Genomic DNA, 13,852 nt, shown 5'->3' with positions numbered 1-13,852 from the left:
TCGCACTCTTTCGTTTTGGACAACAACCCCTTATCCTGGAAAAAATTAACTGCCTCTTTTTCTGTCCTTGACAAATCCCAAATTGTAATTTTAGCATCCATGTTCATTCAATGACTTATCATTGCAGACTAACAGGTTTTTATCTGATGTTAGCATTATCACTTCTCGCATGCGTCCTGGATTTTAGCACAGTACCGGATAAACTTAAATATTATTTATCATTATCTTTGAATGTCGTTTTGGATCTGAGAAGATACATTTTTTTGGGGTTTGAGAGGGAGTATTTCGCTTAATAAGGGAATGGGAGGGGGTTTTAAGAGGAGGATTTTAATTATGCGGTTAATGATGTATGGCCATTAAGATTTTAATAGTATGCGACGGAAAAAGTCCCATTTCACGCCCGCTCGTTTTAAAAATGCAGAGCTAAAAACCACAAGTTGAGGGTTTCCGACCATGGAGGTTTTAATATTACCCTTTATATTTTTTACAGCCTTTTAACTCCAGAGATGACCCCAAAGAGTGCCACTTTAGGTGTCACAAGACACTTTAAGGTGGCTTTATTAAGATGAATTTAAAATAAAATAAATTAAATTAAGATGAATTTGAAATATGATCAAGAACTTTGAAATGAGTCACTAAACATCTCTCAATTATGTTAAAATAGCCAGATAGTTTTACTAGTCAACAAACGATTGATAAAACGTACAGAGTCAGAAGGGCGAATATGCAAGCGGGGACGGGAGCGAACTGTAAGCCTCATTTTTTTACTTTTGACCATGGCAATTCAGGACAAGTCACGCTTTTTTTAATACCTCCCAGCCTTTCTACTCCAAAATTAGTACCAAATGATATAATTTTTGGTGCCATATTGCATTTTATGATGATGCCATCAAGACAAGCTTATAAAAAAAAGTACATAGCTATAAAACTAGCTTTCAAATGAGCCCTTAAACAGCTCTCTGTGAAGTTCCAATGCCACAGCGGCGAATAAAAAAAAAGAAAAAAGAAGAAGCGACACATCTGGGTTTCAATATGAGATTTTGACGGACGTACGCAGGAGGATGGTCTGGGGGCTGAGTCTCCCCCAAAGGTCATATATCTGGGCCTTTTTATTACTATTTTTTAAACATAAGTTTTTATTATTATTCACCCCCCCCCCCCACACCCCGAAAAATTTCATGAGCACATACATTTATAACAGCTTCGGTCTTTCTTTGTACTTACTGGCATTTACATCAGGATTTTAGAAGCCACTAATTTCTTGATGTTATGCTAGAATCGGGCACACACACAGGAGGCACACAAGGGGGTTCTTTTCGCCTATTATACAATCTCACCAGAATCTATTGAGATTTCTATGATTTCTGCAATGTCTTATAGTTACCGCGTAATTTTCCCTTTTTCGTGTTTTTCAGTGTTTTAATAAAAAAGGAAATTAAATACATTCGTGATCCATATGCCGCAAACGCAGAATAGAATAAAAATGCATACAGACAGAAAAAAACTTTTTCCTGGATATTCTCATCTAAAGATTGGATAGTAAAGAATAAGTACTCATTTCTACTTTTGTTTATTTGAGGCTTATATTCATATATATTAAGTTGCACACACTAATATATTGAGGTTTCCCTTAAATTTCAAATAGTAATTTGAGGAGAAGAAGTATGTCAGAGTAGCAATTTTGGAGGCGACACTAATACTTTGACTACCAACTAAGCCGTAATTTTTCTCTACATGAGGCCTATACTGTAATAGCTATGTGGGGGGTAATCCTTGTATCAAGATGAGACTTGTAAACCTTTGTTCACCTTCTTATCTATCTACACCATATTGGGATTAAGGCTTAGATCTTGCTAAGCTATAATGATAGGTTAGGGATTTGGTAGTTGGACACAGGCGAGACAGAAAATGCGTTGTTTTGTTCAAATGTATATAGACAAGTGACCAGCCAAAAAATCTAATTTTGAGACTGACATATTGAAATAAGTTAATTATGCAGCCAAAAAAGTTGAGTTATCATGTCAGAATAAGTTGCTCGTAGCCTACGTCGATTTATTCGATTTACAGCGATTTCGAGACAGTGAATGGAAAAAATTAACAAAATGAATACAATGATGGTTTCGATAGTTTTATTAATCCTACAAGGGGAAATATGTTCAGAATATTTTATTAGTAATGTTAACCCCCTCCCCCGCCCTATTACCTGCAGTATTTCATCGGGGATCGGTAATAATAATGGAACTGTTATATTGAACGCACGCCAATTGACGAATTTATGTTTATAATATGGCTAGTATACGGGACTTTCAAACTTATACTAATCAAGCATTCATCATAAAAGAAAATCAAATGTTTATTGGCATTGACATAAAATAATCATATCCCATACACTACGCATAGGATATGACGTAAATGATTTACTATATTAATGGTGTAGCTAAATTAAAACTCGAATTCCTTCTAAACTAGAATTTATCTATCTTGATCGACTCTACCAAGCTTTTAGATAGAAAATAGATGTCATATCCTATTGTGCGAATAGGAATATTGATAATCACGTATTATTTATTATAACACAACCTATTATGCTATCCACATTAGACATAGCGTTTATGATTTAGGCTACCCAATTAATGGTGTTGCTTCATAAATGGTCTTTCTGTTTACAGTTTTATTATTTTACTGGTTTATTTACTGAATAAAAACAACATTAAACCCCAACGGAAAACAGAGCTCGTAAAGCTGGAAATATGAATAGTAGGACAGACATAAAAAAAAACATCTCTTCATAATAATAATAGCGAAAATCAACTTGGTTAACCAAAAAACAACAATAAAACATAAAAAAAATACATCTCTTCATAATAATAATAGCGAAAATCAACTTGGTTAACCAAAAAACAACAATAAAACATAAAAAACAAAGAAATAAAGAAATACTGGTCAGGAGGGGTGTGGGTGGTCATCCCAACATGGGGACACAAAAATAAACACGGACACACAGAAAAATTAATTATATTTTGATATTCGATTCCATCATCAATGAATCAATTTTGTCATTCAGTTAATATCTGTTTAAAATTAATGGTATTTGGTATCTAACTGAAAACCTTGACCTTTCAGAACTTACAGAAGGAATTCGATATGTTTCAGAACGCCAACGAGTCGAATGAGGAGGGGAAATCAACAGAAATTTTTCGTAGAAATAACTATTAGAATTTTGCACTTCAAAATGCCACGTGGAAATATTAACTTCTCGTATTAGTTTTAAATCTAATAAATTTAAGAAAAAAGAGGTCGTTTTGTGTTTCTGATGGATTTTCAAGTTTTGATGGTCTATGTAAAAAACTTTTAAATATTCTCATTGCCCTCTTTTGAAGTACATATTATAGTTTTAAATGCGTCCAACAGGTATTAAAATAAGCAATTGAGCAGTAATTTAAATAAGAAGCAATTAAAGAGTGATAAGTTTTTTTTTTAAATGGAAAAACATTTTTCAAACAATACACCGACCCGATATATTGAGAAGGTTTTACCCCTAAATTATCAATATGATTTTGAAATGAAATAAAAGGACCAAGAAAAACCCCTAATGAAAACCCGAAATGGTTGGACCTTATGGATATTATGCTCACCAACCTTGAACTCTTGACAGGAAATTTCTTGAGCAGCACGTTTGGACGACCAAAAACCATAAATTCATTTTTTCTAAAATTTGGTACTAAATTATTGGAAACAAATCATCGATTAACTGAAGCAACATTTATAATCAAATTTTCAATGTATGTACATGAATCCCTCGCTTCAACAGATATAGCTGCGTCAAAGATATATACAGATATATACAAAACAATATTTTTCAGCTTTGGAATATTCTCCGAAAATAATTCGCTAAGACCCGTAGCCCCATTCTTCATTAGATTGTTAAAAAACAGATAATATCTCATTTCTGTTATTCGAAACTTCTTATCCTGAATATTCTTCTTTAAGAAAACTGGTGAAAACTTGTAAAAATTTTTGTTTGATACGGATTAATTCCCTGTTTTCTCTGTCCTTATTTCTATCTCACATAATCTTAAACCGCAATATGGTCCCTGTTGTTTATGTTACTGATGAAATAAGTCCTGGTAGACTCCTTTAACGGAATATGGCCGAAACCCAATTTTTAAACCCAATTTGCCGAACAACTTATATGTCTTTCTGCTCAATATAAGCAATTTTCCATGTTTTCGACTTTACCCCCTAAAATTACCACCAACAGATGATTATGACATGGAAACAGCGAGCAAGAATGCAATGGAATTGAGAAATAGGTTCCAAAGCATAGCGCAATGCAAAAACAAAAGGACTCAAAAATTTAAGGTACAGATTTGTATCATTTTTCGCTTAATTTAAGTCGTGTTTTCACACGGTAATAAAAGACCGTAGCTATGAATTTTTACTAGCACACGAATTACCAAGAATCATTGGAAAACTTTTTTTTTAACAATTGTTGTCCCGAAATAAAAGAAACGGTAATGGTAGACCTGTTTGAGCGAAATATTTAAAAAAATCAGGCGCATGATGCTTGTAGAGCCACTATTTGAAAAATTATTGTATGCTAATTTTGTGCTTTACGTTTTTTAAAATCCGCATATGTTTGAGGCTTGTGTTTCAGGCATGCAGGCAAGGAGGGGGCTTCCTACTGCTCCAATAGTAACCCACTCCGAAATGACTCAAGATCTTTATGATTTTTCCCACGATTTCCCAAAGTCCCCGTTAGCTTGCCTGGATCTTGCGGTTTCTTGTCCTAGCCATTTTTTTCAGTAGTCCTATATGGGTCTTTGCTGTTTATAAATTTTATTTTCATTTTAAAATTAAACTTCTAAACTTCACGCAACCAAAATTCATTGCCAACCTTGACCAGTCAATTTTGTTAGTTAATATTTTTGTATTTCCATGTAATAATAACAAAACTTGGTACCCAGAGTTATCGGTAACAAATTATACGAAAAAAATCGTCTTAAAGTGCCAAAGCCATCAAAATTAAATAGTTTTCCATCCCACGAAACCATCATCAATTTTCTAGTGGTTGTTTCAGTAATAAGATTTTTAGGGGGGGGGTTACACCATTGTGAGTGTTAAACCGTGGAAAAAAAGAAGAAACAAAATTTAGTTAAATTTTAGAACGCTTTCATTCGTAAAAAAAACAAATAATAACAATCTACCCATTTCCTCCATTTCTCAATAGATAAAATAGATTAAATAGACTCTAGTGAATTTTGAGTCTTCTAATCTAATGAATCTTCTAATAAGTTCGTGAATCTCTAATGAAAAAAGAGAAAAGATAAAAAAGAAATAACTTCTAAGAAGCCAAATAATTTTGACATCTTTTTTGAACAAGCTAGACGAGTGGCACCTTCAGGCTGGTTCAGGTGTCATATTTCACGCAACACCTCAATTTCTCAGTCTTCAAATGAGTTATTAACATCTTTAACTTGACGCCACGTATTTTTAGCTCATTTTTTGCTGATTTTCACCCATATTTCTTTTTTAATTATTTGGCAACCTTTGTTACCAGAAGCTGAGTGGCTGCATACGGCGGTATTTTTCATTGAAAATTGATTTTCCGATATTTCTTAATTGATTGAGATAAATATGGTTGTATGAGTTTCCATTTAACTAATACAATCAATAATATTTCATGTTCACTGTACTTCTTACTTTAAATAATCACTGTAAACAAATCCTCATTTCTAATACATTGAGAAAAACAACCTTGAAACAGTCAAATGTCTAAATTTCGAGAAGGAAATGAGGAAGTTCGTGAGGAATTACATTTCATCAAACATCACCGGATATTTGGTTCAAGTATTCACTTAACTAATGAGATAGTACAATTTCCTAAAAGAGGATTCTGTCTTTCAAATCTCTGTGGGACCTGGCGCACTCTTGTGCCAGTGTGAGCGTAAAGAAATTGACTAAGGGGGCATGAAGCGAATAGCATCAGTCTTTCACGTTACCGACTCTAATATGAACCGAAACAAAAGATAAAGAAAATATACAAGGAACATATCCAAAAGACTAAAATCATATGCTTTAGTTGGATGTCAATCAGTATTAACAGTGGTTAGGTAAATACAATCATTAGATGATGCTCTAGGCAATAAGGTTAATGGAAACTAAGAATTGTTTAGGAAATATTTAACATATTGTTAGAGAGTAGTTCAAGTTCAATCATTTTATTATTAATATATACATGTATATAATTGACATAGGCCCATGGGGAGACAAGCTCGAAAAACTAGGCGTAGACAAAGATATAATAACAAATTACACTACAATACAAAGATAAACGCGACGGCAAAGATACAATAACAAAACAATAATATGAAAGTAGCAGCTAGCCCAGGAGTAAAGAGCAGTCATTGTCCCTAGTAACTTTTGAAGGAACACAGTATAAAAAATACACACACACGCACACGTATATATATATATATATATATATATATATATATATATATATATATATATATATATATATATATATATATATATATATATATATATATATAGATATATAGTTATTTAGAAAAAATTTAAAAGTTACCATCCCAGAAATTCAGAAAAAGGGAGAGAAAAGAACGCAAAAATCGGGATGCAGTTTAAATAAAAAAGAAGGAAGAACGTCAAATTCAATAAATCTGGGAATCTCAGAGTATTGGTAAAAGCTCTTTAGGCCTATCTGTGAAAAATACAATTATTATTTATTTTTTTGCTGAGAAAGAAATCTGTAGACGCGCGATTATCAGCTTCTTTTTTTATAACTTGGGTGATTGTAACCGACCATAGTGGTAGAATGTCGGACGAAGGTTCAAGCAGACGAAACTTTAAGACTCCACGGCCTTTTTTGCAAAAAAAATTACGCCACAGTAAAATTCATATTTTGGCATAAAACCAAGATTTCGTGCTAAAATACTATCTATTAGAATTTTTAGGACAGCTAATCGGTTCAAAACCATCAAAAGGCTTTTACTAGGTTGTTGCTAATGCTACAACCATGATTCTCGCCCGCAGCCACACCCTCAAGATGTATAAGTTATATTTTTTAATATTGCTTTTTCGCCTATTGTGATAAGGGAACAAAATAAATTGTCTTAAACTGAGCCTCCTACCTCCCCCCCCCATTTAAAATGAGCCGGAACCCTTCTGATATAAGCTCCAGGCTGTACACATGCAGGTACTTTATTTAGAAATTTGAAGTATCTACAAACCTAGATTAGCTATGAAACAAAATATATAAGTTCAAATTGCGTTTTATTCATAACGTGGGAAAACCCTCATGTCCAACACACCCTTTACACAGACTTTAGCCCTAAATTACGGTCTCTCGTACTAAGCACCCCCCCCCCATTCTAATTTAATCACCATTCTAATGGTCTCATTTCAATTTCCACCTTGCATGCTGAACGTCAAATGATGATACCGAAATAGTTGAATAGATTAACAACCCCTCGCAGAAACGTCTTCAGTCAATCATCGAAGCATAAAATTAGCTCAGCTGGTTATAGCTAGGACATAACAAGGCTGAATACCACAGAACTAAGCCCCGGCCAGCTTTCAAAGGTGAAAACGAACCGTTGTAAATAGTGGTATTGAGACTAAACTCGCTGAATGTATAAGAGTGTCTTCCTTCATAAAGGGAATTCAGGGCTTTTGAATTGGACAAGATACATAACTCTATGAGCTAATGTATTCCCTCGCTTGTAGACTCTTGAAATAATACAGTGAAACAGCTGGCAGTAGGGTCGGGAAATAAAGGCTTATTAGCAAAAGTGAGGCTGGCTGATATATATTTCTAATCCATCTCCTCAATAGGCTCCTCATTCAAACTGGAGGAGACATCATCAAACAGTTCGTGGTAACGAACTGTAAGTAAGCAGCGACCCGTCTCAATAGTAATCGGTACTTTAAAAAACCGAATTTCGATATCAATACACGCATCAAAAGAATTAGATTTTAATTTTGAGTTCAAATATATAATTTTCATCAAGATTACTTTTATCCATCAAAAGTTACGCGTCTGAGAAAATTTGGCTGATTTTCGAAAAAGGGGGAAAGACCCCCTAAAAGTTATAGAACCTTAATGAAAATCACACCATCATATTCAGCGTATCAGAAAACCCTACTCTAGAGGTTTCAAGCTCCTATCTACAAAAATGTGGAATTTTCCTTTTTTTGCCAGAAGAAAGATCACGGATGCGTGTTAATTTGTTTTTTTGTTTTTTCTTTTTCCCAGGGGTGATCGTATCGACCCAGTGGTCCTAGAATATCATGGGAGGGCTCATTGGAACGGAAATTAAAAGTTCTAGTGCCCTTTTAAAGTGACCAAAAAAATGGAGGGCAACTAGGCCCCCTCCCACGCTCACTTTTTTCCCAAAGTCACCCGATCAAAATTGTGAGATAGCCATTTTGTTCAGCATGGTCGAAAATATAATAAATATGCCTTTTAGGATGACTTAATTCCCCGAAGTCCCCGGGGGGAGGGCTGAAAGTTATGAAGTTTACCCAATGTTAACATATAGTATTGGTTATTGGGAAGTATACAGACGTTTTCAGGGGGAATTTTTTCTGGTAGTGGGGGGGGGGGGTGGGTCGGAGGTTATATGGGAGGATCTTTTCAGGAAGGAAGTGTTCATGGGGGAAGGGACATTGCTATGAAGGCGGCGCCGGATTTCCCATTATTATTTTAAAAACAAAATCAGAAATTAAATATAAAAAAACTAGTTTTTCAACTGAAAGTAAGGAGCAACATCAAAACTTAAAACAAAAAAAAATATTAGCTATCTGATTGGGTTCACCTTCTAGTCAATGCCTCACTCTTTAAGCCAAAGATTTTTTTGTACTTTCATAGGACCTATTTATTCTAATTATCGGCCTTTGGGATTAAGGGGTCATTTTTATAGAATTGGAACACAACTAGAATTTTCACTTAAAGAGCGAGGCATTGACTAGGGGTCATACCTTCTAATATATGTATAAAAATATATGAATATAGAAGTTCGTTACGTAAGTCAATTCATAAGTTATGTATATTTATTACTAATAAAAACGTTTGTAAATAAAATTCAACAAGTTTCGAGAAAGCCACTTAACCAAATAAAAGTAAAATTAATATGCAAATTTCGTAATTATTCATGCACGGTGAGCCAAAATCAAAACCTGCATTAATTAAAAAAACATTCACAAATGAAATAAAAAAAAAACAAGTTTTTTTTAACTGAAAGTAAGGAACGAAGTTAAAACTTAAAACGAACAGAAATTATTCGGTATATGAAAGGGGCAGTCCCCTCTCCAACGCCTCGCTCTTTACGCTAAACGTTTGACTTTCTCACAACTCAATTTTTTTTTAACAATAAAATTTTTTTTTAATTGCAAATTTTTTAAATTAACTTTAACGAAATTCACACCATCAGATTCAGCTTATCAACGAATATTATTAAAGAAGCTTCAAACTCCTATCAGCAATAATGTAAGGTTTTGCATTTTTGATTAACTTTAACACAAATACCACCATCACATTCAGCTTATCAGTGAACCCTATCAATAAAGTTTCACGCTCCTATCTGCAAAAAGGTGGAAATTTGCATTTTTTGCTGGAAGAAAGATCACGATGCGCGTTTTTTTTTCAGGAGTGATCGTTTCGACCCAGTGGTCATAGAATATTGTGAGAGGGCTCATCCAAACGGAAATTAAAAGTTCTAGTGCCCTTTTTAAGTGACCAAAAAACTGGAGGGCAGCTAGACCCCTTCCCACGCTCATTTTTTTTTTTTACCAAAGTCACTTGATTGAAATTTTGAGATAGCCATTTGGTTCAGCCTACTCGAAAAATGTAACAACTATGTCTCTAAGGATGACTTAACCCCCCACAGTCCCAAGTGGAAGGGCTGCATGTTTCGAGCTTTGCCCATTGTTTACATATAGTATAGGTTATTTCGAAGTATACAGATATTTTCCGGGGGGATTTTTTCTGGTAGGGGGGGGGGCGGGGGGAGTTGTTTTAAGTGGTAGGATCTTTCTAGTGAGGAATTTTTCATGGGGAAGGGAATTTTTCATGAAAGGGGTGCCAGATTTACCAGCATTATTTAAAAAATTATCAGAAATTAAATTAAAAAAAAAATGTTTCTTGAACTGAAAGTAAGGAAGAACATGAAAAGCTTTACTAACAGAAATTATTACATATATTAGGTAGTTCGCCCTGTCGTCAGTACCTCGATCTTTAGGCTAAAGTTTTCTTAGTACTATAAAGAGAGCTATTTATACTAATTAAACAGCCTTTGTGGTTTTAGCGTAAAGAGACAAGAGGGTGAACCGCCTTATATGCGTACATCCAACCGAACAAAAATTATTGCGTATATGAAGGGTTGCCTCCTCTTCAATACCTTGCTGTTTATGTTATATTTCTACTGTTTGTTCCATTTTTTAAGAACGGCTACTGAAACACAAGGGCCGTATAATCAAACAGTTTGTGGTTTTTTTACAAAAATGTGGAATTTTGCATATTTTGCCACAAGAAAGATCACGGATGCGTGTTTATTTGTTTTTTTTTTTTTTTCCACAGGGGTGATTGTATCAACCCAGTGGTCCTAGAATATCGTGGGAGGGCTCATTGGAACGGAAATTAAAAGTTCTAGTGCCCTTTTTAAGTGACAGAAAAAAATGAAGGCAACTAGGCCCCCTCCCACGCTCATTTTTTTCCCAAAGTCATCTGATCAAAATTTTGAGATAGTCATTTTGTTCAACATGGTCGAAAATATTATAAATATGTCTTTTAGGATGACTTAATCCCTCGAAGCCCCCAGGAGGAGGGCTGAAAGTTATGAACTTTACCCAATGTTAACATATAGTATTGGTTATTGGGACCCAGCTCAATGGTAACCGAAACTCTAAAAAACGGTAATTTGATACAAATAGATACATCAAAAGAATCGGATTTTAATGCTGATTTCAAATATATAAGTTTCATTTAGTTTAATCCTACTCATCAAAAGTTATGAACTTTACCCAATGTTAACATATAGTATTGGTTATTGGGACCCAGCTCAATGGTAACCGAAACTCTAGAAAACGGTATTTTGATACAAATAGATGCATCAAAAGAATAAAATTTTATTTCTGATTTCAAATATATAAGTTTCATCAAGTTTAATCCTACCCATCAAAAATTACGCGCCTGAGAAAATTTGGCTGATTTTCGAAAAAAGGATGAAAGACCCCCTAAAAGTTATAGAACCTGAATGAAAATCACACCACCATATTCAGCGTATCAGAGAACCCTGCTGTAGAGGTTTCAAGCTCTTATCTAAAAAAATGTGGAATTTTGAATTTTTTGCCAGAAGAAAGATCAGGGGTGCGTGTTTATTTATTATTTTTTTCCCCAGGGTGTATCGACCCAGTGGTCCTAGAATATCGTGGGAGGGCTCATTGGTATGGAAATTGAAATTTCTAGTGCCCTTTTTAAGTGACCAAAAAAAATGGAGGGCAACTAGGCCCCCTCCCACGCTCATTGTTTTCCCAAAGTCACCTGATCAACATTTTGAGATAGCCATTTTATTCAACATGTTCGAAAATATTATAAGCATTTGTTTTAGGATGACTTAATCCCCCGAAGGTCCCGGGAGGAGGGCTGAAAGTTATGAAATTTACCCAATGTTAACAGATAGTATTGGTTATTGGGAAGTATACAGTACAGACGTTTTCAGGGGAGTTTTTTCCTGGTAGTGGGGGTGGTGGTGGTCAGGCAGAGACGTACGCAGGGGGGGCCTCTGGCCCCCCCCCCGAAATCTCACGATTTTTTTCATTTTCCCATAATTTTCTGATTTTTCTCACAGAATAATGGGTTTGAAGGATTTGGCCCCCCCTCGAAACAAATTGCCCCCCGAAACAAATTCCTGCGTACGTGCCTGGGGTCGGGGGCTATGTAGGAGGATCTTTCCATGAAGGAAGTTTTCATGGGGGAAGGGAAATTGCTATGAAAGGGAAGCCGGACTTCCCAGCATTATTTAAAAAAAGATCAGAAATTAAATATAAAAAACAAGTTTTTCAACTGCAACAGCAGCAACATCAAAACTTTAAACGAACAGAAAATATTACATATAGATTGGGTTCACCCCCTAGTCAATACCTCACTCTTTAAGCCAGAGATTTTTTAGTACTTTCATAAGAGCTATATATTCTAATTAACGGCCTTTGTGATTAAGCGGTCATTTTTAAAGAATTGGAACAAAATTTGAACTTTCGCTTAAAAAGCAAGGTATTGACTAGGGGGTGAACCCCCTAATGTATGTATTAAAAATATATGAATATAGAAGTTCGTTACGTAAGTTAATTCGTAAGTTACGTATATTTATTACTAATAAAAACGTTCGTAAATAAAATGAAACAAGTTTAGAGAAAGCCATTTAACCAAATAAAAGTAAATTAATATGAAAATTTTGTTTTAATTATTCATGTACTGTGAGCCAAGATCAAAATCTGCATTTACTCAAAAACGTTCAAAAATTAAATAAAAAAACAAGCTTTTTTTAACTGAAAGTAAGGAGCGACATTAAAACTTAAAACGAACAGAAATTATTCCGTATATGAAAGGGGCTGTCCCCTCCTCAACGCCTCGCTCTTTACGCTAAATTTTGAATTACACACAGATATATTTTTTTTAAACAATAAAAAACTTTAGGGTAACGAGTGAGGCGTTGAGTAGGGGACAGTCCCTATAATATACGGACTACTTTCTTTTCGTTTTAGGTTTTAATGTCGTTCCTTAGTTTTAGTTAAAAAAAACTTGTTTTTTTTATTTAATTTAAGTAGAACTGGCTATCCGAACTAAATTTTCAATGGTTCGGATAAAGGAAGGGGTGGTTAAGACTCTTTCACCATCTGGAAATGTATTTAGGTATGTAATATAATGTGATTGTAATGTGACCCAATGTAAATAGTTTTGCTTATCGAAAAATCACTGATTGAGGGTTGCTTTCCCCTTGTTGGTCCCTATTCCTATGAATGGGGATCCAATGATTTCTCCATTCCTATAGTGGGGATCCAAGAGGATCCAATGATTTGGATCCTCTCATAATTATTTATGAATGGATAATGAATGAAAAAATTTAGATGGATGAATAAATCTACTAATAAATAACCCTTGTCCTTCAAATAATAAATCCTTTCAACAGAGAATATATCGCTCATGCAAGTAGGAGTAAAACCTGCGTGAATTCAACAAAGCTATTACAATAAAAAAAAATAATAAAGAAATATGGGACAAAGTCAAAATATAAAATCATTGATATTCTTAACTTCTCATAATTCATTTTAGTCAAACAGTTCGTGGTAACGAACTGTAAGTAAGGAGCGACCCGGCTCAATAGTAACCGAAACTCTAAAAAACAGAGTTTTGATACCAATAGATACCTCAAGAGAATCATATTTTTATGCTGATTTTAAATATATACCTTTGATCAAGTTTAGTCTTACCACCAATCAAAAGTTACGAGCCAGAAAAAATTTGCCTTATTTTCTAAAAAAGGAGAAACACCCCTAAAAGTCATAGAACTCTAATGAAAATCGCACCATCAGATTCAGCGTATCAGAAAACCCTACTATAGAAGTTTCAAGCTCATATCTGTAAAAATGGGGAACTTAGTATTTTTTTTGCCAGAAGAAAGATCACGGGTACGTGTTTATTTTTTTTTTTTTCCAGGGGTGATCGTATTGACGCCCGATCAAAATTTTGAGATAGCCATTTTATTCAGCATGGTCGAAAAATACAAAAGCTATATCTTTGAGGATGACTTAATCCCCCACAGTCCCCGGGGGA

Source organism: Artemia sp. Qi Xiang Cuo, chromosome 2 (assembly GCF_049724085.1).
Source record: "Artemia sp. Qi Xiang Cuo chromosome 2, ASM4972408v1, whole genome shotgun sequence".
In the NCBI taxonomy this organism is placed as follows: domain Eukaryota; kingdom Metazoa; phylum Arthropoda; class Branchiopoda; order Anostraca; family Artemiidae; genus Artemia; species Artemia sp. Qi Xiang Cuo.
Note: the sequence above shows the minus strand (reverse complement) of the source record.